Source organism: Balearica regulorum, chromosome 5, assembly GCF_011004875.1.
Source record: "Balearica regulorum gibbericeps isolate bBalReg1 chromosome 5, bBalReg1.pri, whole genome shotgun sequence".
Classification (NCBI taxonomy): domain Eukaryota; kingdom Metazoa; phylum Chordata; class Aves; order Gruiformes; family Gruidae; genus Balearica; species Balearica regulorum.
In genome coordinates this window covers 49,213,695-49,237,193 of record NC_046188.1, presented here as the reverse complement: position 1 = coordinate 49,237,193, position 23,499 = coordinate 49,213,695, and the positions used below count along the sequence as shown (strand labels likewise).

General features: G+C 44.8%; 1 long non-coding RNA gene across 1 annotated transcript; it reads left to right on the top strand.

Moving 5' to 3' along the window:
* The first annotated feature begins 14,438 nt into the window (after window positions 1-14,438).
* LOC142602071 (uncharacterized) lies at window positions 14,439-22,403 on the top strand. Its single transcript, XR_012835737.1, has 3 exons — window positions 14,439-14,557; window positions 16,758-16,907; window positions 22,142-22,403. It is a non-coding gene; the product is annotated as an uncharacterized LOC142602071 (long non-coding RNA).
* The last annotated feature ends 1,096 nt before the right edge of the window (window positions 22,404-23,499 follow it).

Sequence of the window (23,499 nt, the reverse complement as noted above, 5' to 3'; positions counted from 1 at the left end):
AAAATATCCCAGAGGAGGCAAAAAAATTGTCTGTATTCCTAAGTGGGGAAACTGAGGCACAAAGCAGCAGCCACTGCAAAAGTGTCAGAAATAAATGCGTCCACCAGCAAGGAGACAGCTATGTGTGAGCGCAGGCTGTGGGGAAGCAGCAGCACCATCGCCCTGTGCCTGGGTCTCACTGCAGCCAGTTTGGGTATGCAGCAGCTGGGAAGTGTTTGGGTTTAGCTCTCATGCCTCAGGCCTGGACGTGGCCCCGGTGGTTTCCCCAAGTCAACTGCAACCTCTTTGCTGGTGACTGGAAAGACTGGGTCCCCACCGTGTTCAGGGAGGTGGCAAGGCAGCCGAGAGCCTGCACCACATTGCTCCCCACCATCACGCTGGTGTCTCCTCCATCAGTCTCACTGGCAACACCCTGAGAAAAGGGCAATGCAGAAAGTGTGGCTGAGCACTTACCCTCTCCAGTGAAAAAACAAACAATCCTTTGGATCCCTCCGGGGCTGAGGGATGCCTTCGGATGCAGCAGGGTCACGCATCTGCCCGTTTCTTGTGTTCCCGTGCTCCTTTTAATTTCTCTCCCACTTTAAGAAGAGGTGAGGCAGGAAAAAAGGTGGCACAGATGGTCTTTCCTGGTGGGAATTGCAGTGCCACTCTAGTTTGTTGTAGGTAGCCGGGGGGATGAAATCCCAAAGCCATAAATCCTACTGGCGGGCAGCTGAGTGTGTGGGGAAGATGGAGCTGGCAGGCAGCTCCTGCCCAGTGTCTGTCGGGTCCAGGGTGCCTTTCGTGGCTGCTCTGGCAGGGGTCTGACAGCCACATATATCACATGCCAGGGCCCAAAAGAAAAATGTGCCACTCGTTTCATGGTCAGGAGTAGCCTGTTGATCAGCACTGCACTCTGTAAATATTGTGTCCCCTCTCCTAACAGGAAGACCAGCAGTAACCGGTCTCTTAGGTTTTTTTTGAGATAGAGTAAATCATAAAATTAATTTCCTTTTTTTTTTTTTTGATGCTCTTGTCAGCAGTAAAGTATATTAAATACACCATAAGCAAAAGCCCTCATGCTACCCAAGAAAATATATTCATTTAGGGAGCCACTTCATGCTAGCAGGTTTTCAGCATCTGTGTTTCCTGCTGGCTGGTTCTTCATAGGCATAGAGACAGGTCACAGCCACTGGCAAATCACTTGAGCTCCACGGAAAAGCTTTTTTTCATAAATAAACAGCATTTTCAGATAATTGAAGTCAGTGGAAACTTACTATCCTCTCTGAAACATGGAGGATGCTGGGTGTTGAGCCAGGGACATTGCTGGAGTGGCAGCAGGGACCCAGAGCATGCCGTACTGCCCACTCTGAGCTCCTGTCCAGGCCAGGGCACCCCGGAGTCAACCTGAAAGCCTGCTGACCCCTGCAGTGTAAAGTTGTATCCTGGGGTTTGCCTGGCCTGTGTTAGTGTAAGCCCTCCTTCACCACCACCACAGTTCCAGAGGGAACAGCCTGGGAGTGAGCAGGGTCTGGGGAGCAGGGTGTACCTGGCACCTTTGGAAGCTCAACTCTGTCAAGCTCTGACCCCTAAAAATCAAAGCTCCTCAAACTGGTAACGAGCTTTGGCAATGTGGTGGCTATACTCAAAGTTGGAGTGATGTCCCAGGTGGCATTTCAAGTACATACCCTTGGGGAGTGTTTGCAGAAGGTCCTGAGCACGCCTGAAGAGTCAGAGCTGTTTCCTCAGGCTGTGGTTTTTTTTAACGCAACTCGGCCCTCAGAGAGCAGGGGACCAACACCTAACACTCGCTTTTTGCTGTGTCCTGAGAAAGAGGCAGTGAGTCTTTCTGAATCTCCAGGGTGGACTTGGGTGATGGTTTTATTGTTGCCACAAGTGTCACCTTGGGTTAGACACATGCCTGCATTTGGACTTTCCCACTAACATGTCTAATTCACTGAGATACCACTGTGCTCCCACCTCCTACCTAGCCTCGGTGCTGCTCTCGTGGCTTTCCCAGTGTTTCTGGGGGAGTGGAGTTTGGCACATCCTGGAGTAATACTACCTGCAGACTTCTGCTGCCCCCAGGGTGGGAGAGCCAAGGTGCTGCTTACAGCTTAAGGAGATTGTGTGGTTCTGTAAGACGAGGGTGAACAATGGGGAGTTATGAGGATACCAAGGAGCTACCAAGGCATGTGTACAGCAAAACACATGTCCCTGCTGGGTGGGAGGGAAGCAGGGGTGAAAGGAGGGTCCTGCCAAGGTAAACCCTGCCTCCTGCAGGCAGAAGGGCTGTGCAGTACAACCTGTCAGCTTACAAGAGGGCAAGAGAAGTCACTGGCAACCCTAAAGGACGCAGAGTAAACCCTTCCCATGCCTCCCTGTTCTGGATCTTGTGGGAATATTGGCAGAGAGAGAAATAATACATAAAGCAACTGACAGCTCCTCCAAAAAAGACAATAAATAGATTTCCAAGTAAAAAAGTACATTTCCATGGCTTCTTCCCCATCTGCAGAGCGGACAAGACAAATATGTCCTAGTTTTCACAGGTACTGGGCATCCATGAATCCCACTAGTTTTAGCAGGTGCTGCAGATGCTCGGTTCCTCTGAAAAACAGAAACCAGGTCATAAATCTCTCTCCCTCTACCTGTGCCATCTTCAAACTTTTTAATTAAAACTCTGCCTTCTATTGTTTTTGTAGTCTGGAAATTAATTGTCATTAACACAGTTTAAGGCTCTGCTGCTCAGATCCTTTTGTCCTTCAGGTGTGTGGTGTGATCAGAAATCTGGAGCAGACCATATCCCTGCTGTCTTAAGGGAAAAAAATAATCCATTTTTTGAATTTACTTTGCTAGAGTTGTGAGCCTTGTTAAGCTCCATGCTGCTGCAGCTCCCCTATGGTGGCTAGTGGTATTTCTGGCAAGATGGCTACGTGATTGTATTAGATCCACGCCACTACTACTGCTAAAGTGCAGTCCTGTGAATAGATGAGAACAGGGAAGAGGGCAAGTGAAATGAGATTTGTTTTCAGTTTGTGAACCTGGACAAATATTTTCCCAACATTTTCTATTCATATTAATCTCTTTCTTTTTCTCTCTCTTTTTCCTCCTGTTCTTTCTATATACGCATGTATATAATCAACAGCTCTTTCTGCATTGCTTGGCTCCTTCATCTATTCCTTTGCCTGTCAACACCTCCCAGACAGAGGACTCTCCCCTGACTTCTTTCTCTCCACTGCTAAGTAACCATGAGTAACCACGGCCATGGCTCACTTGCTGTCCACACACTGTTCCCTAAGATGTGTGTGGTCTATTTGGTATGTAGCCCTTATAGTCTCCTGCATTTGCTCAAAAGCAGATGGTGAGCAAAGAGCACAACAGCACACACTGGGCCGCTGTGGCTGCATCTCAGTTTCTTGCCTGGTTTTCTGTGTATCATGGGAGGATTTCTTATTTGCATGTTCTCTACTTCCAGGCATGCTATGAGTGCACAGACACACACGTTCAAATGAAAGACAGTCGTGTTTAATGCATTTTCTGCATCTTCATCTGAAATCCAGCAAAAAAAAAAAATCTCAAGAGTAAATGCTCCCTTAGTGTATGTTGCACCTTGTCCAGATACATCTTTTCCTGATCAGCTTTTCCCTGGCATTTTGCGATATATCACTACTGTGCTGCTCTGTCCGCTTGCAAAAGGGCATCACATTAGGGCTGTAGCTACTGTTATTCATTAATGTCTAATATTTTTTGACATTAGTAGCATCTGCAGCATGTCAGGGAAAAATACACAAGACTTCAGTATGGAGAGGAAAAAGAGAATTTCCCCAAAACCTTTCTGGCTTGCTTCACTGCCTGGGAAACAAAAAGAGCAGGCAAGGCTTATTCTTGAGGGTGAAGGTCTGAACCACACAAATGTTGGATGGCCCAGATTCACAGAGCACGCATTAGCATTTTCACCACCTCCCAGGATCAAGTCCGCATGTCGCACTAAACCATATGGACTTGCGCATCACAGTCTGATATGTACAATCACACACTTCTTTCAAACTCAGCCCTAATCGTACTCATGTGGAGAGCATTGCTCGGACCACAGATGTCTCTGTTCACCAGGCACAGGCTCTCATGGGTAATAAGGGCAAAAGTGGAACTGAAGCTACATAGCTCTTTTAGTTTCTATCTGATGTTCATGCTGTTGAAGAAAAATTCAGCAATAGCTTGAGGTGTCTATTCATGTAAATTTTCTAAAATGCTTACAGGAAAACAAGCACCTTACCCATGGTTTATAGGTAACAATACATAATCCCCAAGAGAGAATACTGTCACTTTTGAAAGCTACACGTTAGTAAGTTTACATGGGAAGTGTATGAAGGAGGATTATAAAACATGCTTATCTGTAGTTGCAGGAAGCTGGTTTTGGTGGTCCATCAAGTCCCTTCTTTATACTCCTAGTAATCTTCAAGATACCTTGTAGCCAGTAAATGTCCCAGCAGCTTGTGAAAGTCGAAGCAGCAGAACATTATGGTTGCCTGTGCCTGTACCCAGTGGGTGGGTGGCCTTTCTGGGGACTTAGCAGTAAGTCTCTGGGCTATGTTTTCCTGTTAGGCCTTACTACAAATTAAATCACCACATACATCATTAAAAATACCTCTAAAGCATTAAAAATACCTCTAAAGCAGACTACAATTTTTCTTAATAACTAAAATGACTGAAAATTAGCAAAATGTAATCCTTGAGTTAGGGATACAATTCAAATCAAATCAGCCAAGTCATGCTTTGGCAGCAGTATGGAATGAAGTCAACAGCTGATCAAATCATCAAACAAGCACATACAAGATTTGAGTAATGAAGCCACACAACATATGGTGAATTTTATGAAACAATGAGCACTGCTCCTCCTTACTCCAGTTACACTTGTCACTTGCCCACACACACTTCCTTTCTCCTTGCTTTCCTTAAAATCTTTGTCTTTTTTCCTAAGAAGTAACTGGAGAAGGAAAGGTAACTTTATTCTGATCCAGTAAAGATCACCTGTTGATGGTGGATGTTTGGTGTAAAATCAGCTGAGGAAATGTTAAGAGCTTGCAAAATGAGGATGGTTGGAGTTTATTCTTGTTATTATATACAACATGATAGCTTTATTAGATAAGCCTGTTTCACAAGGCGGAGGGCTAGAGTTGTTTGGAGAAGCAGGAGAGGAAATCAAGGGAAACTCTCTGTCTCCTTTTCTTGAGAGCTTAGAGATTGTCCTGACCACAGTCAGCTCTTGCGACTTTTGTCTTGGCCTAGCTTCAGCCCCTGAGCTTCTCTGATGCAGCCAGGGCTATGTGGGCTGTGTTAGGTTGTGAAGGAGAAGCAACACAAGTCAAGTTGAAACCCAGAAAAAGAGTGTGGAAAAGGGGGCTGAAGCCCTGAAAACCTGATTGCCGTACATGCTGCAGTTTGACTTGAGGTGTTCAGTGTGGGGATATAACAAGACTTATTAAGCTAAAGAAAGTAGGTGTATGTCTAGAGATAGAGAATAGCTGGATGTGTACAACATTTATGCAATGTGTCCTCAATCTCAAATAGCAGCTTGCTATCATAATACCTATTTTTTCCACTGAAAATTATGTTAGCTGTCTATGCATTATGTTTCTTTTCTCATTCAGATGATCAGAACTGCCTTCTGTGTGTGTGTATGAGAGAGCGAGCTCAAGGATTTAAGATTCATGGGGAAATTCAGAAACAGCATTTTAGATGCTATATATATCTGCCTTTGTACTACCTGTGTAGTTTGCACACTCTTGCTGTCACAATGAAGAACAGCCTCGCAAAGGCTCCTCTGCAGTCCTAGTGCCACAAAGGTTCCTTACTCCTTCCAATTTGTGTGTCCTATTTGCTCAACGTGACATATTTATTAACAGTTGCAGTCTTGCATAGTCAACCTACCTTATGGACTGTGCAGTGCAAAGCAGGAGAGAAAAGTTAATGAAGGCAAGTCAGATGGCACAGGATACTCCTCCAGGATTGTTTTGGGATGGTGAGAGACGTTAGGTACAATTTTGCATCCTCTGCAGATAGACTAACAATTCACCTGCCAGTATTGCTTGCTGAAGAGCTGGGCTGATGGCACTTTACCAAAGGAGGCTGCTGTTATTTATAGTAGGAGAAGATTGCCCAGATACTAAGACTTTGCTGGCTTCAAGTGCCTTGTTCAGCAACAGGATAAAGGAATGAAAGTCAGATGAGAAGACAGCTCATGGGAGCGTTGTGGGGAAGCAGCACTGCTACGTTGAGCCAGACCAGGACTGGCATCAGTGAAAGCTCTTGCTGTTAGCTCCACCACTCCATTGGCAGCGCACAGTGAGCTCACAGCTCTGGATTGCTTATGGTGACCATATGTCAATGCAGAAAGCATTTCACCACTGTGCTTGCTGTTAATTAGCTACAGTGATGCAAAGAAGCCAGTGACTAAGTGGCAGCAGAGTGTTCAGCCTGCAGGAACACCAGCACACCCCAGAGCAGTTGGCCGCCTACTTTGAGGCCTCTCCCTCCCAGGCTCCTAACGCTGTTTCCTGAGGTCACCCTGGCAGCTCTCTCCACTGTCCAAGGAGCTCAAGATAATTAATGTAGAGCTGCAATTTACTTCCTAGTTGTGCGAATGAGAATTTTCTTTTCCAGAAAACCTTGTTTTCTATTGACTGATTCAAAGGAGGTTTGCTTCCTTTCCAACAGGTACAAGATTTCTCACTATGTCTATTAGCAATTATTGGGCATACTGGGGAGGTGGAGCTTCAGGACAGAAAGGGTAGCATCTTCCCAAGAAAGTCTGCAGCAGCAATATAATGGAGAAAATTTTGATCCAGAATCAGAAATTAAAAATGCCCCTAGTGGAAATGTGTCCTGGGAACTTTAATGGTCAGTGATGATCCTCTCTTTTACACCTCACTTGGGAAACAGCTGCTGTCATGGCAAAGAGTCACCCCAAAACTATGGTAATACAAGAGAAAGGCATTGCTTCCTCAATCAGCAGCTTTGGCAAGGGAGGCTCTGGAGGCAACTCCAGAAAGTGGAGGAGGAAAGTGGAAAGGAGGTAGTCTGTACCTGTGTGTATGTGCCTACTCATCTTTCAGCCCCTGAGGCTGGGCTGCATCTTGGCTCCTTAATATTCAGTTAATTCAGATCTATTCTGGGACAGCTTCTCAGAATCACTCTTATTCGCAAGTGTGAGCTGACCTTATTCCTCTTTATATTGCTGCTGTCTGAAAGAAAATGTCAGTGGAGAAAGCAAAGCAGCACAGCAGTCTGGAAAGTAAATTGGGTACAAAGTGCATGTTGCCATGCTGAGCTCCCAGGCCATCCTGCTTTGGCTGTGCTCTCTGGCCAATGGGGTTGTGAGACACTTGCATGTCATGGCTTTCTGTGGGTAAACAGTTGCTTTCAGGGCCCCATGTCCCTAGGTGCAGTGTGTCCATGGTGCTTAGTGGCTTTAAATAGAATTCTGGGTGTTTGGTGCCTCTCAAAATTAGCACCTGAAGGCAATTTAAACAAAGGCCATGCCGAAATCTGTAGGGCTGATATGGTGCAGCTCACCATTCCATGTGGCTCTTGAGGCTTGCAGAAGGCAGGGACACTGTAGCGCAAGCTAGCAAACCAGCACAGCGAGCCATCTGGCCCCATCTTTCTTGTCTTTGGGCTGGATTCTTATTTCCAGCAGATAAGAATCTCCAGCAGTTCCCCTTTCCTTATAGGAGTCCCTCAGTGTTTCCATTTGTCTCACTAAAATCGCAGTCTGGCTCTAGGTTTTTATTCTGTTTTGATACCTTTGCTTCCAAATCGGAGGACCATAAATTTCTCCTCACCATTTTTGCAGAGGGCACATAACCAGAGCGCCACAGCCTTTGGAGGTAGTCCTGTTAAAGAGTGAGGTGAGGGTATATTAAAGATCCCCAGGGAATCCCTTTGCCACTACCGGCATTTGAAAGATGATCAGCTGTTAGATAAATCTCTCATAAAATATCACTTAGTCCACTTAGGCCAAAGTGGCTTAGTCAAAGGTGGTCATAAGGATTTAAAAAATGTCCCTTCAAGTTTACAGGCTAATGAGTCAAGAATATGAGGTAGAAAGTAGTGGGAGTAGAGATTTTAAAAGTTGTGCTGGCCCAAAAAGTGCAGCCACATCAATGTGCCCACCTAGCATTTGCTGAGGATGCACTGTGCAACAAGGGATCAGCGTGTCCCCAGCTGCTCCTGCCCTTGGTGACTGCACGCCCAGAGAGTGCATACCACATCCTCAGGGCAGTGGTGCTGGGAGAAGCTTGACAGAGACAAGGATCATCTCCAGCCAAGGGAACTTCAAAAATGAAATCAAAGATTTGGTTTAGGTGCATCTTGCATCCCTGCCCAATTGCCAACCCCTGCCCAACTGCCTGAAGTAATGCCATTTTCCTCAGTGTCTTTTTCGACCTGAAAAGAATCTCTGCTTGCGGAGAGCAAATGTGTGAATGTGATTTGGGTAATTAGTATGGCTGAGGGATGATGCTTAGATCTAAGAGGGAATAAGAAGGTAACAGGTGAAGAAACAATCTTCAAGCGCTGCTTCTTGTAATCAGGCATTATCAGGGCAGTATCTTTCTCTGCCCATGTATCATCATTGCATTTACATTTCTTGCCTGAAGATACAACTGATTTCAGGACATATTTATAAGCTGATGATGCCTGCCTCTCTGAGGTGGGTATAGGGCATTTCCTCTGATACGACAAGGCAGCCGGCTTTTTCCGGCAGCATGTATGCTGCATGGCAGGCAGGAGCTTAGCCAGGCTTTGGCCATCTGTAGGGGCAGGTACTGAGAAAATGGTGGGGTGAATAAAGTCTTCAGCCCAATGAGCAGGTGGCCAGCACCAAGAGGGTAACGCTGTCATCTTCCTGGGGGTTATTGCCAACACATGTTTAGGGCAATATTAAAGGCACAGTTGCATTCCTGAGCGCAACATGCACTCAACTCTGTCTAACCATGGGGAAAACCCACTGTGGTGGCCTCCCTGCACCAGCGCTGCTGCCTTTCCTGTGGTGGGGAAGAAAACAATGGGAGTGGATGCCTGCCTGGAGTGTATTTGAGCAAAATCACCTTTCCAACTGGGCCGCAGCCTTCCTGTGTGACCCTGGCAGCTCGCTTGGCCCCTGATTGCTACCCAGGTATTGACAGATAAGATGCTGATGTGATGTGAGCTGAGCAGCACTGCCAACAGATGAGCTTTTTTTGAGGCCAAGTAATCCCTTCACCAAGAAAAGGGCTTTTCTTTCTGTTCTATAGAAAATCAGCTAGAAAATATCTTGGAAGAAAATTCTATTTCCATGAAATATATGAGACAAACTTTTGCCATTTTGGAGTCTGCTGGGATCTGCTCAGGCTACGGGTTCTTACACTGGTGAGAGGTGTCTCAGGAAAATGCAGAGCATCTCTCATCTGTGTCAGCCTAGTACAAACTGTTCTTTGTTCTTCTCCCTCTGCTCTTCACCCCACTGCACAGTTGTCCTGTGCTTGGGCTGCAAACAAAACAGACATTTTGTTTTCTTCGTGGTTTTATTGTGCTTTTTGAGTGTTTGTGTATAGCCAAAGGGCAACATGCACCTGCTTGTACAAACTTTAAATAGGCCCATTTGCTCTCACTGTTTAAGTGAGAGATCCAAGCGATGTCAAAAGTGGGCATCTGTTGCTCAAAGGCAATAGCAATGTCAACTTATCATACTTCAGTCCTGCTCCTGCATCCTGTGTAGCAAAGCGGCAACCCACACACAGCTGGAATTCCTGCCAACAGAAGCGCAACAGTCAGTAGGTGAAATCCACACAGTGCCTCATTTGGGTCTTTGAAATTGGACTCTTACAGGGCTCCAGTGTTTTGTGACCTTTTGCTAGGCTGCCAGACAAAGTTGGTTTTTCTTTTGTATGAAAACAAACAAAAAATTCATCTGACTTCAAAGGATTTGTTATCAAAATGCTTTCCATCTGTGTGGTATTCTGTTTGTTATTTGCTTTTGTATTCTGTTCCCGAGGGTTTAATTAAGACATGTATCCTTCCTGGGCTATTTCTTTACTGTAGAGAGGCTGAAAACACAGATTTGTTTTTATCTATGACAACATAGTCACATGTCCTGAATCACTGCTGGCAGAGCTGGCAGCAGCTTATGAGTGCAGCCAGTATAGCTCCCTCCTGACGCAAAGTTCCTCCTTGAAGGGCAGTCCTTGTGTTTTAATCAATATGATATATAGAAGCTTCGATTACTTCTGTTGCTACTGCCCGTTTCTCTGTTATTCCCAAATCCTAGAGTTATCTGGAAACCCTGAAGATTTTGACTGTGTTTATAGTTTTGGCAGTCCAAGGAGATCTAATTCTAGTTGCAATTAATGTGTATTAAGACACATACACACGGATTTGTTTCACGGTTTGCTTTTAGACTCTGGACAGGCTGGGCTGCTCTGCCACAGCATGGCTGCTGATGAATGAAGGATTGTATCCTTTGAGTTTTATCTCAAACAGTGAAGTTCAACGTTTCCTGATTCCATAGAAGCCAGTATGTTATCTTGCAGCTTATGGAGATGCTGAGTGAGCATCTAAATATTCCTGCCTCAAGGCCTTGGTTAGTGCAAGGGATTCTGCCATGTGTTGTACTCACTTAAAGCCTTTCTCTTTAAAGAAACAAAAGTAAGAGCAACAAAAACAGAAGTAAGGAAGGGGAAAGGGAGAAATAAAAAATATCCAGAAAGGCCTGTGGGTCAGAAAGAGGTAGAGGTGGGTGAACTTACAGGCCTGGCCTAGAAGACCAGAAAATTCAGTGAGCTTTGGCTCGAGCACTGCAGGTAGGGCAAGCTGTGTGGCTGCTGCTCCAGTGAGGAAAACAAGGCTTTTGTCTCCAGGCTAATTGGGCTGCCATCATTTGCAACACAAGTACTGGTTTTATGCCAGTAAACCCAAACTATGAGGACCCTCCAGGTGATGCCGTGTACAAGACCACGGAAGAGACTAGAGCCATACCCACTAGAGCCATACCCACTGCCAGCCAGCTCCAAATCTGGAGATCTTCCAGTGAGGTGATGGCAGGTTGTTACAGTCCTACTTGCCAATGGCCTCTTCCTTGCTGGGCCAAGAGAGATTTCCTATTTTAAGAGAAGGGGCTGTATCAGGACTACATGTGAGTGTATTTCTTAAAAAAGAGCAAAGGTGGGCTGTCATCAGAGAGCCCAGTCCATATTGAAATCTGAAGAAAAGCCAGTGGAAAGACAATGTCAGTGTAAGGATTTCTGCAGCTCCATATGCAGCCTATAAAGACCATAGGCCCTACTTTCTGGCTCAATGAGCAACATGGAAGATAAGGGTGTTATATCTCCATTGAAAAGATTAATGTCATGCATGAGGATTAGTTCTCTGCAGTGCGAGAGATTAAGTTTGGATTTTGCAAGCTTTCCCATTATTGGCTTTCTCCCTAGACAATCCCCACAGGCTTGTACCACCCTCCCTGGCCAACATGGAATCTCAGGGAGTGTCTCTCATTCAGCTCTATTTCCTTTTGCTCCAACTGCACGTTAAAGCAACCATTGCACTGAGACTGTGCTTCTCTGTGCAGATTTATTGGGCCTCTCCCAGAAACTTCCAGGGATAAAACCTACCTTTTGTATTAGAAAGGGAAAAGAAACAAGTTTTGTCCTTCCAGGCAGAGGATCGTGGCCACAAGTCCTATCCCTGCTCCAGCTGTGCCAGCCAGAGGTGGTACCTCCTCCTCCTCCTCCAGTTACAGCCACCACCATTCATCAGCTCTCCTGGCAAACTTGTTTGTGTGAGCACTCACAGTCCTGCTCCAGGCAAACCCAACCAGAATAACTGACAGCATCTACTTACATTGTTTAAATTAATCCAGGTCATTTTACCTAAAGTGGATTAAGGGGTGCTCTGACTGGGAAGTCAGGGGAGAAATCAATTTGTCATCCTCTCTGAACCCGCTGAAAGAAGGCTTCTTCTGTATTCAGGCATCTGTGCTGCCAAGAGCCAGGAGCAAGACACAGGTGTATGCCAGATGGAGGGGATGCGACAGTGAAGGATGTGCTGACAGCCTCAAAATGCAAAGTGCCTATGGCCTGACTTCACCCATGAGCATGTGCTCCAACAGCTGTGGCTGTTTCGAATCAGCCTGGGTTCAGGAGGTTCCTCGATTCTTCTGCTTTTAAGATAATTTCCAATGGTGTTTTTTGCCTCACTGGTTTAATAGCCCCCATGCTGGGCAAGGGTGAGAGCAAACCTGCCACTCACTGGCTGGGGCGCAGGGTGCAAAGCCCACACTGCTGGTATCTCAAAGCATTTTGGCATTGTGGTTAGCTTGGCTCTGTCCTTTGTTCTGGGGCTCTGTTCCACCAGCCAAGCAAAGTGCGTAGAGGAATACTTCTTCCTATTTGTGTTAAATGCTTTAATTTCATGAGGCAAAGACCCTGAACTGGAGGAGCTCTACCAGTTGGCGAAGCTGCACGTGAAGGAAAATCAGGGCTTTGCTGGGGAATCTGAGAGTTGCTTTGATTGTTTGCCTAGTAAGGCTTCATATCATAATAGGATCAAATATGCTTTACAGACAGTAAAACTGAGTCACAGAAGAAAAACGTGTGTCTAACTTTACACAGGAACACACGCCAAGCCAAAGAACATGAATCTCAGTGTAGAAAAGGTCAGGATCCCAAAATAATAAACCAATTTAATTTAATCTGACACATTTTCATTAATTACCTATTTCTATATAAACTTGGGACCATTTTTACTCTCCTTGGCAAAAGGGTAGTACTGCATGATGGAAGGTGGGTGGCCAGCTCGCATCCCTCTGTTTCATCCCTGTGAGAAATAGCAAGGGAGGAGCACAGCGGCTGCTCCGACCGCTGCCAGGAGGCAGGTCATGAGAGGGGCACTGCCACGCCAGGTCCCTCCTACCATGTTCACCCCACAGCCTTCAGCAAAGTTGCAGCTCCCTAAAAACTGAAGGGAGGGTGAGGAGGAGAGTTTGTGTTTTTATTTATCACACAGGTTTTAAAACACTGACTTTTTTAATCTGTGTATTTCCTACATTGCTATTTCCCATAGCAACTCTACATGAAGTCCCAGCAGCCCAGGACATTAGCCCCAGATGCCAGGCAGCTGGGGACATTAGCACATGCTGACCTGTGCCTCTTTTCAAATGACGTCACTTTCTGCGTATACTTAGTCTGTAGGACCCCACAAACTTGTAACCTGACCTGGAGCCACACTGAGACCGTACAGTTTATGCTCTGTCCCCACTGAGCTGGTGATGAAGCAATAAAATCTGAGAGCTCTGAAAAATGCATTTCCAGTTGAATAATCAAGAAAGTGTCGAAGGAAAGGTCCTATTTTGTTATGACCTATAAAGTACCAGGAAAAGGCCCCATTCATTTTCCCAAGTTTTATTTTTAATAGATTACTTAATGGATTGCTGCTGAAGTAAATATACATGTGTATAAAGAGAGTTTAAAAATGATTGTGCTCATACTAATGGCCTCTCACAATATTAAAAAACAGAGTATGTGAAAATGCAAATTCCTCTGTCTTTCTTGTCAATTTTTATTTTGCACCTTGTGGGAGCCCCATTTAATCTCTAGCAATAACCAATTTGCTCTGGGTTCTTAGCTTTGTCCTTCCTGCCTCTAATACTCGATTGGCAACCTAGTCACAAATAGTTAAAAGCTATATTGTAGCATGAATATAATCATGGCCAGTAACTGGGCAACTGCCCGCTTAATCTGATTATCAGCTTGTGATGCACTGTAGCCCGTTAACCTTGTTTTGATCAGCTTCCTGACACTTGTGGCACAAATGAAGCGTGACGTGATTAAATGAGAATGATCAGTTTTGCTCACCAGGACAATACCCGGCAGCTGCTGTGCTTAGGATTTACAATGCAGTCTAAGCTTTGAAGTCCTATAATTTTGCTGTTATGATTGCTTTCCTCTGGCTGGAGAAATGACTGTCCTCTCCAAACATGTAGTTTGGTATGGACACAACAACTTTTCTGTCGTGGTTGCCAGTAGATCTCTGCAGGGCTGCAGCTCGTCCCCCAAGAGTAGGTCTACAGTGCAAGGGCAGCTTTGATACACACCTGATGCAACCAGCAGATGATAAACTTACCACATAAAAAAAACCCAGGACAATGCAATGAGAGAGTGAAAAAGCAAACAGAGTTCTATAAATTTATTTGGTATTCTAACTATATTTTAACATGGTTTTTTGGGGTAGTTTTTGACCAGATTTTTTAGAAGTGGAAGTATCAGTCATGTAATAATCCAAGTACTCTGTGTCAGGTTGCTTTCCAATGGTGTGAGCTGCATTAGGGGATGATAGCCTTTCTGCTGCAAAAGGATCGTTTCCCTTACTTGAAGCTTTGCATATTTTAAGGCCAGAAAGACTGTTAAAATCACCCTGATCTTCTGTGTAACGTTTCGGAGTGCTTCCCCTGAGTGCTGGAGGGCAGTGCCTTTGCCAGGGAGCATGCTGGGTTGCCGGCTGTTGGTGCTGTTGGTGTGGTGTTCTGAGCAGCTATGGTACATGTCTGGTAAGTTAATGTGCTGATGTGCCCTTCATAAAGCTAAAAAAAAAATAAAAAAATCTCTGCTAACCTTGCAAGCCCTCTATTGTGTACAGGAAAAGGCTAATAGGGAAAAAGGAAGGGCATACAAAGAAAAAAGAGCATTAAGATGAAAAGAAAATAATTACCTTGGATTGGATATGAAATCAAGGACAATATTTTTCCTCCCTGCTATGGGCATTTATTTTTACTAGTAGTGTACTGGGATAAGGAGACATTGTTCTCCTAACATAGTCAAAACAAATGTAAAATCCTCAGTCTGACATTGAAAATGACAGATGCTTGTGCAGGAGGCTGGACTCAGGCAATCCAGATCACTATCGCCCTGTCTTCTCACGTGTAACTTTGCACGTTTCGGTCTCCATAAACGAATCCTAAATTCCTGCGCAAGGATGAGACCTGTCAAATAAACATGCATCTGTGAGTCAAAGCAAAATGCATGCAGAATAAAAATGCCTGAAATTATCAGCATAATATAAGTACTTCTCATTGACTAGATTAATTAGTAGAACTTTAGAAGCTACACAAAAGGCTGCCTATGTGTGTGTGGGCACAACATGGTATGGGAGAGGACTGAGACACTGAGCTCGGCGGTGGCAGGCCAGGGAGAATGCTCCCCTGCAAAACAGTAATTCAGCCTTCAGCTTCTGGTAATTTTGGGAAAGATTTCATGGCCAAACACATGTTCAGGATTACCTAGCAGAAAATTATATGACTGTTAGCAAACTAAATCGCTTTGAATGAAGATAAACAAGGCACATAAGCTGAGTCAGAGAACTACTGTGACCTAATCACTTGTCTGACCTTAAATGCCCTCTAATTACAGTGTCTAGGTCCTGGGTGCCTTTGATAAATGCTTATAATAGTGTAATGCCTGTTACAGGAGGACAGGCAATGCTACAAAGCATCTACAAAGATAGACACATCAAGTTGAGAAGGGTATTAAGTCCTGTGAGATGAAGTGCAGGCAGGTCTGGTGCCTGCCGCCAGCTTCTCCTCCCTGCCCACTGCCTGGCGTGAAGCTGCCACAGGACCCAGCAGGACTTGGGGGCCACCCTGGTCCCTCCTTCCCCTCCATCTGCCCTTCCCCTTTACCCAGGGTATGTCGCCTCAGAAGGTGAAGCTTCAGACAGCCCAGGCATGGATGGAAGCATTTCATGGCTCCCATGACCCATTATTATTGGGTGCCGGCTGTGCTGGGGGCAGGCAGTAGGCCATGAGGCTCTTCTGCTTGGAACCAGCCACCCCACTTTATGGCATTTTTAATGTATAAGCACAGTATGTCATCCAGCTAGTATGTGCCAGGCTGCTCGGCACTGCCAACCACAGTATGGGTGGGGCAGCCTGGGGGACTGAGATGGAGCCTTTAATCTGTGAAAGCAGATCAAAGCAGGACAAGTGTGATCTGATGGCCCCTCAGTGTGACATGAAGCCCCAGCAAGCTACCACCAGGCACCAACCCAAGTTTCTACGCTTTGGTTCTCCAGCTCTAGGGGAGGAAGCCCTGGATGGGTACTAGACACAGGTACTTTGCCTGGGCTAGCAAAACTAGAGCCTGGGGGCTTCCCAGAGCCCATTCCTGGTAGTCTCTTTCCTTCTCCATGGAGGGACAGATCTCTGCCATGTTTGTAGGCTTTGGCCATCTGAGAGCTAACTCTGAACATCACCCAGCTGCAGCCTCTGAACATCACCCAGTCTGCCTCCCCAAAAGCAGAAATGTCATCTGGTCATCTCATCACCTAAGGCAAATAGCTGGACACTGCACCGCACTAACAAACACATTTGTTATAGCTGCATGGTACACAGGTCACAGTCATGGGTGAGGTCTTCCTCAGGCTGAGCACAGGGCTAGCCCATTGGGAAACTATCCTCCAAACAGGTGAAGAATAGAGGGGAAACGACCTCAAAGAAATGCTAGGATTAGCTGTTGCCTCACAAAGTGGAAAATTAACGGAATAGGGTATCTTCTTTGTCAACTAATATAACTCACGCTGGGGATGGATGCCAGCACACCAGTACTCTGCCAAGGCAAAGACTTTCTGGGTTAGTCCTACAGTGTGAAATTATTTTCCCATTCTTGGTGTAAGTCCCCATTCTCTCTTCTGGATGCAGGTTAAATTCAAAGATGTGTTCTCTATTTTTAATAGCCTCCTTGTTTTTTTCCCAGGTGCCTGCTTTTGCATTTCTCTGATGTTTCCTGTAGGGGTAGTCCTCAATGATTCCCTACAATGACACTCATGAAGACAGACTGTTAACTATGAATCATAGATGCCATGAAGAAGTCCCTGATATCAGTGTCAAAAGGGAGGTGGAGGAGGTAAGCGTTAAGGGCGAAAAGCAGTATCATAGCAGATGAAGTTTGTTAAATCCTACGTGCTTCAGGAAAGAATTTTGTTAATGTAGTGTTGCAATCTTTTGAGAGTATCCTTCTCCTGGAAGGATTTCTTGGAAGCTCTTAAGTGCCTCTGGTAAGTCTTTGCATTTAGGCCATACACCTCTGGTATGGATGATTTGAAAATCTAGTTCCTGCTTCAGAACAATAGGGCAGACCCTAAGCATTGATTTAACTCTTTTATTCAGGACAGGATTGATGCAAGGTAGCAGTCTGTAATAACATGCCAGCCAGAAGTTGTCTTGACCTAGTGATTTTAGATTGCCTGATCTTAATAGCTGCTTCTTAGAATTCCTGTTGCCTAGCTTCCTGTTTACTTACCATTTGCTTTAAAGTATCTTGACAGATGTGATGTGGTATCAATTCATTAACTCCTTCCTCTGTACAGAACAGAAAAAACCTCTGTCCTCCTGCCTTAGTGATGAAGACAGGAAATTTGTCATGATGAACTAATGCCATTGCTAGGATTCCTCTCACTTTTGAAAAAAAAAAATACTTTTACAACTTGTTTTGCTCTTTTAGAGTCTTCAACTCTGCTTGCCATGGGATTCTCCTGATTTTATTTTTCTTTACTCATCCATTTGCTATGTTTTACAATCTTGACTGGCTGCATGGGACAGAAGATTATACTCAAATGTGATCCTAAGCTGGAGCTTTTGTTTCATGGAGAAATTAGAGTACAGACAGCTGTCTTTTAAATGACACCTATCAGCTGGTTTCAGGACAGCTTAATCTGACTTCCTGCATCTCAGTGCTAGTCACAATGTAGCCATTAATAAGGTCAAACTTGGAAAGAATTGACTGACTCAAAAATAAAGCTTTGAAAAGAGGGTTAATAAAGATAAATCCCATTTTCATGCCATCCCAGCAAGTCCAGCCGCCAGCATTTCCAACAGCTCTGCTAGGGCCTGACTTGGGCTAATGTCTCCAAACTCAGGGGAGCACTTCTTGTTTATATGACTAAATTTTTACAAGCTAAGCCAAATTAATGCCTATACAGCACTCTAGTCAACCTTAAGAGGCTTCTAACAATACAATGAATAAACAGTCAGCTGTTACCAAATAACCCAAATCAATCAACCCAGTGGCCATGTAAGTGCAGGAGAAGCCCATGCCAAATATTTGTGCAACATCCCATGCAAAACTGTTAGTGTAATACAAACAGTAATGAAGCTATTTCATGGGAATTAGCACCAGCTTCTAAAAACTTAACCCACTGGACTTTTGGGACATTTTGTTTTCAGATCCAAATTTGCACTGGTTTCATATGAAAGTCCAAGCCAGTAAAAACTATCTTTTTTTTTCAGTTCAACTCTGACTCACACCTGTGAGACACTTGTGTCACCAGAGCTGACTCAGATCCACCTAAGTTCAAGCAGTGTGGGATCTGAGTACACGCTGCTGAGTAGGGGAACCCAAACCTTCTGTCATGCAGGACCTGCACTTTCTGCACAACCCCTGTTGTTACGCAGCCACGTGCAAAGAAACAGGGATCACTGCTGCTTTTTTCTGTATCCGCCCCTATACCTACTGTTAAACTTGTACCTTTCATCAGACTTAGCTCATGCTGAGGTTTGATTGTAAGCCTACATGATAGAAATAGCTTCTCTAGTAGTGATTCTGTGGTGTTTCCCTACATCCATGAAGGCTGTACTTTGTCTCTTGAAGTCAGTGGGATAGTCCTTTACCTTGCCATGTAACATGAGCTTCATCTTGGTGTCCCACCATATGTGCATGTGTAGCTTTGCACAATGCTCTGTTAACTCTGGCTGATGAGCAAAGGTGGCTTCTCTCCTATTCAATGAGACATTTCACAAATATAAGCTGTCCTGTACTGTAACCCAAACCTGCTCCTTTTGTTGGACAGAGGAAGAGAAGGAGAGTTTTTTGCTGAGGGACACATGCTGGCCAATGCTGGGCCAGAGGGATTTTCTGGCTGAAGAGTTTCAGGTGCGACCGGAGCTGCTGACGTTCAAATTCCCATTCTGGTTTGTGACACAGTCATTCATTTTGCCCCTATTGACGCTCCCAGAAGCCTCTGGACCTGAAAAACCCTTTGTGCTTCTAGCAGGTGAAACAAATACCAATGCATGTGTAAGAGAGGTCACTTTGGATTTCCATACAGACAGGTATCTTTTCTTTAACAAGATTTCAGGAGAGGGTGAGAGAATGTGGTTGATAGAACATTATTATGGAGCTTGTAATTGCTTATACAGCTTTCTAACCTATCTGTATCAACAAAAGCATGACGGAAGAGAGGCAAGGGGCCTGCTGCTCTCTGGAGTGTGCTAGGGAAGGGCAGGGATGCATGCAGGGGTGGAGAAGGGCTCTTCTGACATTGCATGCGTAATCTAATCTAGGCCATAATAATTTCCTACTGGCTCAGCATCAGTCACATCGTTAGCCTAACACTGAAATTAGATCTTGCCTGTCAGTGACATTTGTTTTCTTATCTGGACCATCTCTGTACTGCAGTACTTCCTGGCTCAATTCATGTGGGACCAACAATCCCAGTTATGTCGATCCAGACGTAGCAGAAAGCTTTTACTGAGCACTCCCTGCAGACCAGGGAAACCATCAAAGTGAGTGTTTCAATATGCCATTGCTCTCTTGTGTAAAATAAGAACAACTCTGTGTTACAACTTGGGGTCTTATTCCCTTCCAACTCCCTGCATTGATCACAATCAAACAGCAAATACTAAAAAGATATGCGAAGCATATCCCTTATCTAAATAGATACTATATCTATGTCTATACTGTATGCAGTCCAGCTGAGACAACTGAGCTGGTGGGCCAGATTCATTCAGCTGTTGCTCCTCTTCCTCTGTTAGGCACTAGGAAATAGAGATGCAGTATTTCTGGCCTCTGCATCAGACCTCTGGTCATACAAGCTTGTGCTGTGATCTTATATATTAAACATGGTTTAGCCAGCACATTTCTCAGTTAGGAAGCTTCAAAGTGTTCAGAAATTGTGGCAAGGAAATGGGAGATGCACTTTTCTTAAATCAAGGCTGCCAGAGCCACTGTACTAACAGTGCTGCAAAACCTGAAGTTTTCCCTTTTCCCCATGCACCCAAATGACATGTCATTAAGGGGTCCTTGCAATAACCAGCGAGTTCTTCACACTTCTGAAAACTAGAGAATCATAGAATCATAGCATGGTTTGGGTTGGAAGGGACCTTAAAGATCATCTAGTTCCAACCACCCCTGCTGTGGGCAGGGACACCCTCCACTAGACCACGTTGCCCAAAGCCCCATCCAACCTGGTCTTAAACACTTCCAGGGATGGGGCCTCCACAATCTCTCTGGGCAACCTGTTCCAGTACCTCACCACTCTAACAGTAAAGAATTTCTTTCTAACATCTAATCTAAATCAACCCTCCTTCAGCTTAAACCCATTACCCCTTGTCCCGTCACTACACTCCCTGATAAACAGTCCCTCACCATCTTTCCTGTAGGCCCCCTTCAGGTACTGGTAAGCCGCAATTAGATCTCCCCGGAGCCGCCTTTTCTCCAGGCTGAAGAAGCCCAACTCTCTCAGCCTGTCCTCATAGTAGAGGTGCTCCAGCCCTCTGATCAGCTTCATGGCCCTCCTCTGGACTCTCTCCAACAGGTCCATGTCTGTCTTGTCCTGGGGACCCCAGAGCTGGACACAGTACTCCAGGTGGGGTCTCACAAGAGCAGAGTAGAGGGGCAGAATCACCTCCCTTGACCTGCTGGTCACAAGAGAAACCTGGACAAGTTCCTGTGTGGGTCATAAATTTCTACTGAGCCTCCTGTGCTTCCCAGGGTGCAAACTTCTCGCTGCACTCACTACTGATGGTTGCATCTCAGGGGCAGAAGTGATCTGAGGCCCAGTTTGAGCATCCCCTCTTGCCCCAGGAGTGCTGCTGCTCACAGGGTGCTGGCTCTGGATCTGTCAAGAGGATATGCTTCACTGCAGGCACAGCCAGTCTGATGTCTGTCTGTAAATGTATGAGCTGTCACGCTGCAGGGGGATTCATCTCCCCTTAGCTCCAGATATTTCCAGTGCAGTTGTTTCCGCTGGAGCCAGACATTGTGGGCTTCTTTCACATTTGATGGAGAGAAATAGGCATTTTTGTGGATTTAGCTCATCCTGAAACAGACTTTTAAAAAGTGCTTTCTAGGAGGACTTTATCCTTGAACAGCTTGAGGAACATTAGCCATTGAAAAGACTGAATTTTGGACAAACTCCAAATTCCAGATTACCATTTAAAAATATAACATTTTAAACAAACATTTTAATGTAGGCAAGCATACAATTTACCCTTGTTAGCAAACACAAAATGACTTAATTCACAGTTTTTCAAATACCACCCGGGTTCCCAATTAGGAGCTGCAAACACCATATAGACTATCTTCTCCTGACATCTTGTTGCCTTGCATTTCAGGAGGGCTTAGAAGAGATAAGATGGGTTCCTTTCTTCACCTCTTACCTAATCACAAAGTCATTTTGTGTTCAAGACCATTTTTAAAGGTGTCTGATTAAGAACATCAGGGTTCAATTCCAAAAGAATTAATTTAAGATCTGGCACTCAGAAAATTCAGTTTTAGCTTAGGTCTTATTTTCCTCTGAAGGTTTTAGGATCATGGCTACTCCATTCCCTCCCACCTTGTATTTTTAATGACTTGCCTGCTTCTTGTTACATTTCCTCTACCCTGTATACAAAGACATCAGTGTGAGATAGCACCAAATATTTTGTGAAAATATATAAAAAAATAAATTCTCACACACGCACATAAAAGGAGGCTTTCATGATGTATTTTTTTCATGATCTGGAGCAAAAGAGAGGCACTCTACTTTTAAAACAGGTGTTAAACCAGAGGCATGAGTTAAACTCTCAGACCTTCAGGTGGCATAGACACCATAGGTGGTGTAACATTTTACTTTAGCTGGGGATTTACATGCATAATGTAGTTTTATGTCATTTTCCTGAAAATTACAGCAAATTTTCATCATCACGACATATCAATTTGAGTTTTGTTATTTATTTGTTAGAACCTCTTTAAGGGACAGCTGGAACTAAACTGCTGTGGTCCTGCTAGAAATATGTATTGATATGGGCATTCATTTATTGATTATCATCTGGTTTACTGCCAAATAATCCTCTCTGCTTGCTTGTCTTCATCCACTTTAGATTCTGGAAGCAGCCTGGAAATTTCACACATTGCCCATTACATTAATGGAAAGTATTGATATGCTAATTGTCCAGGAGGTGATCGGAAGACCTGGAGACAACATAATCATCTTGCTGTTCTACATGCTCTCTATGATTACTTACTTTGAAATCATTAGCTGAAAATATTGACATGTTAGGTAATGAATAAAACTCACATTAAAGAAACAAAATTACTTTTTGAATTAAAAAATAAACAAACGGCAAATGCAATGGGTTTCTAATGAGCCCCTCCAGAAAACACAAGTACTCAGAAGGTCAAGTATAATAAAACTGTGACCTGAGTGGGTGAGGGGTGAGGAGCTTGCAAACAAGAATTCTGTCTGGCTTTGTAGCTAGAGAACTGTAACTATAGAACTGCCTAATTTATATGTACATTTATAAATATGTAAAATGGAAAGGATGCAATTTTTTTGAAAGTACTTTTATTTTCCAATTGATTCTCCTAGTGCAGCCACCTGCTGCTCCACATCTAGGATTAAAAGGTAAAACAGGCATCAGAACTTTCCACCAGCATTTCTGATTTTGAACTTTGTCCTTTGTATCAGGGTAGCTGTAATTGGGAATTTGCTTGGCTTCAGCAAGAGATGTTGACATGTGGAATTGTCCAGGGCAACTACATATTTTGGGGGAGGGGGGGCAGGGAGTGGGAAGACTGCTCTGAAAATACTCCAGCTGAAATTTAATATAGCTCAGACTAAAATGAGGAGAAGGAAAAACAGCTGTGTGCCACCTGAGCAATACAACTCAGGGGTGGGATCCTGCACCTTTTATGTCACTAGGGTAAACATAGATGTCACCCAGTAACACAAGTTGCCGTCATGGTGGGCAGAGTGATGAGCTAAGCCCCTTGCCCTGCTGCTGCGCTGTGCCCTAGGACATACTGCTACTCCTGTGGCATTACAGCCTCCTACCATGGCTTTGGCGGCAGGGGAGAGCTCAAAACCAAGTGGATCCCGTTGTGCTAACAGTAGAGCAATCATGTACCACCACTGATGCAATTTGTGCTAAGGGCGGGCAGGGCAGGACAGGACTGAAATTGTGAGGCCCAAGGTCATGCCTGTGGCACAAAAAAAGAGGAGGATTTTTGTCCCCCCACTGCCTCCCAGTCCCAAAAATCACAAGCAAAAGGTAGGTAGTAGGTAGATGGAGGAAATCAAGCAGTGATGAGCCAGAAAGAGTGGATGAGGGTCTAAACACACCCTCAGAGTGTGGGGTAGTCTCCTGGAGCACAGTGTGGCAGTCCCTTCACTGCCGGTCAGTAAGAGGAACCTAGGCAGGGGACATAAAGATTTACTGTGCAATGGAGAACGGTCCTG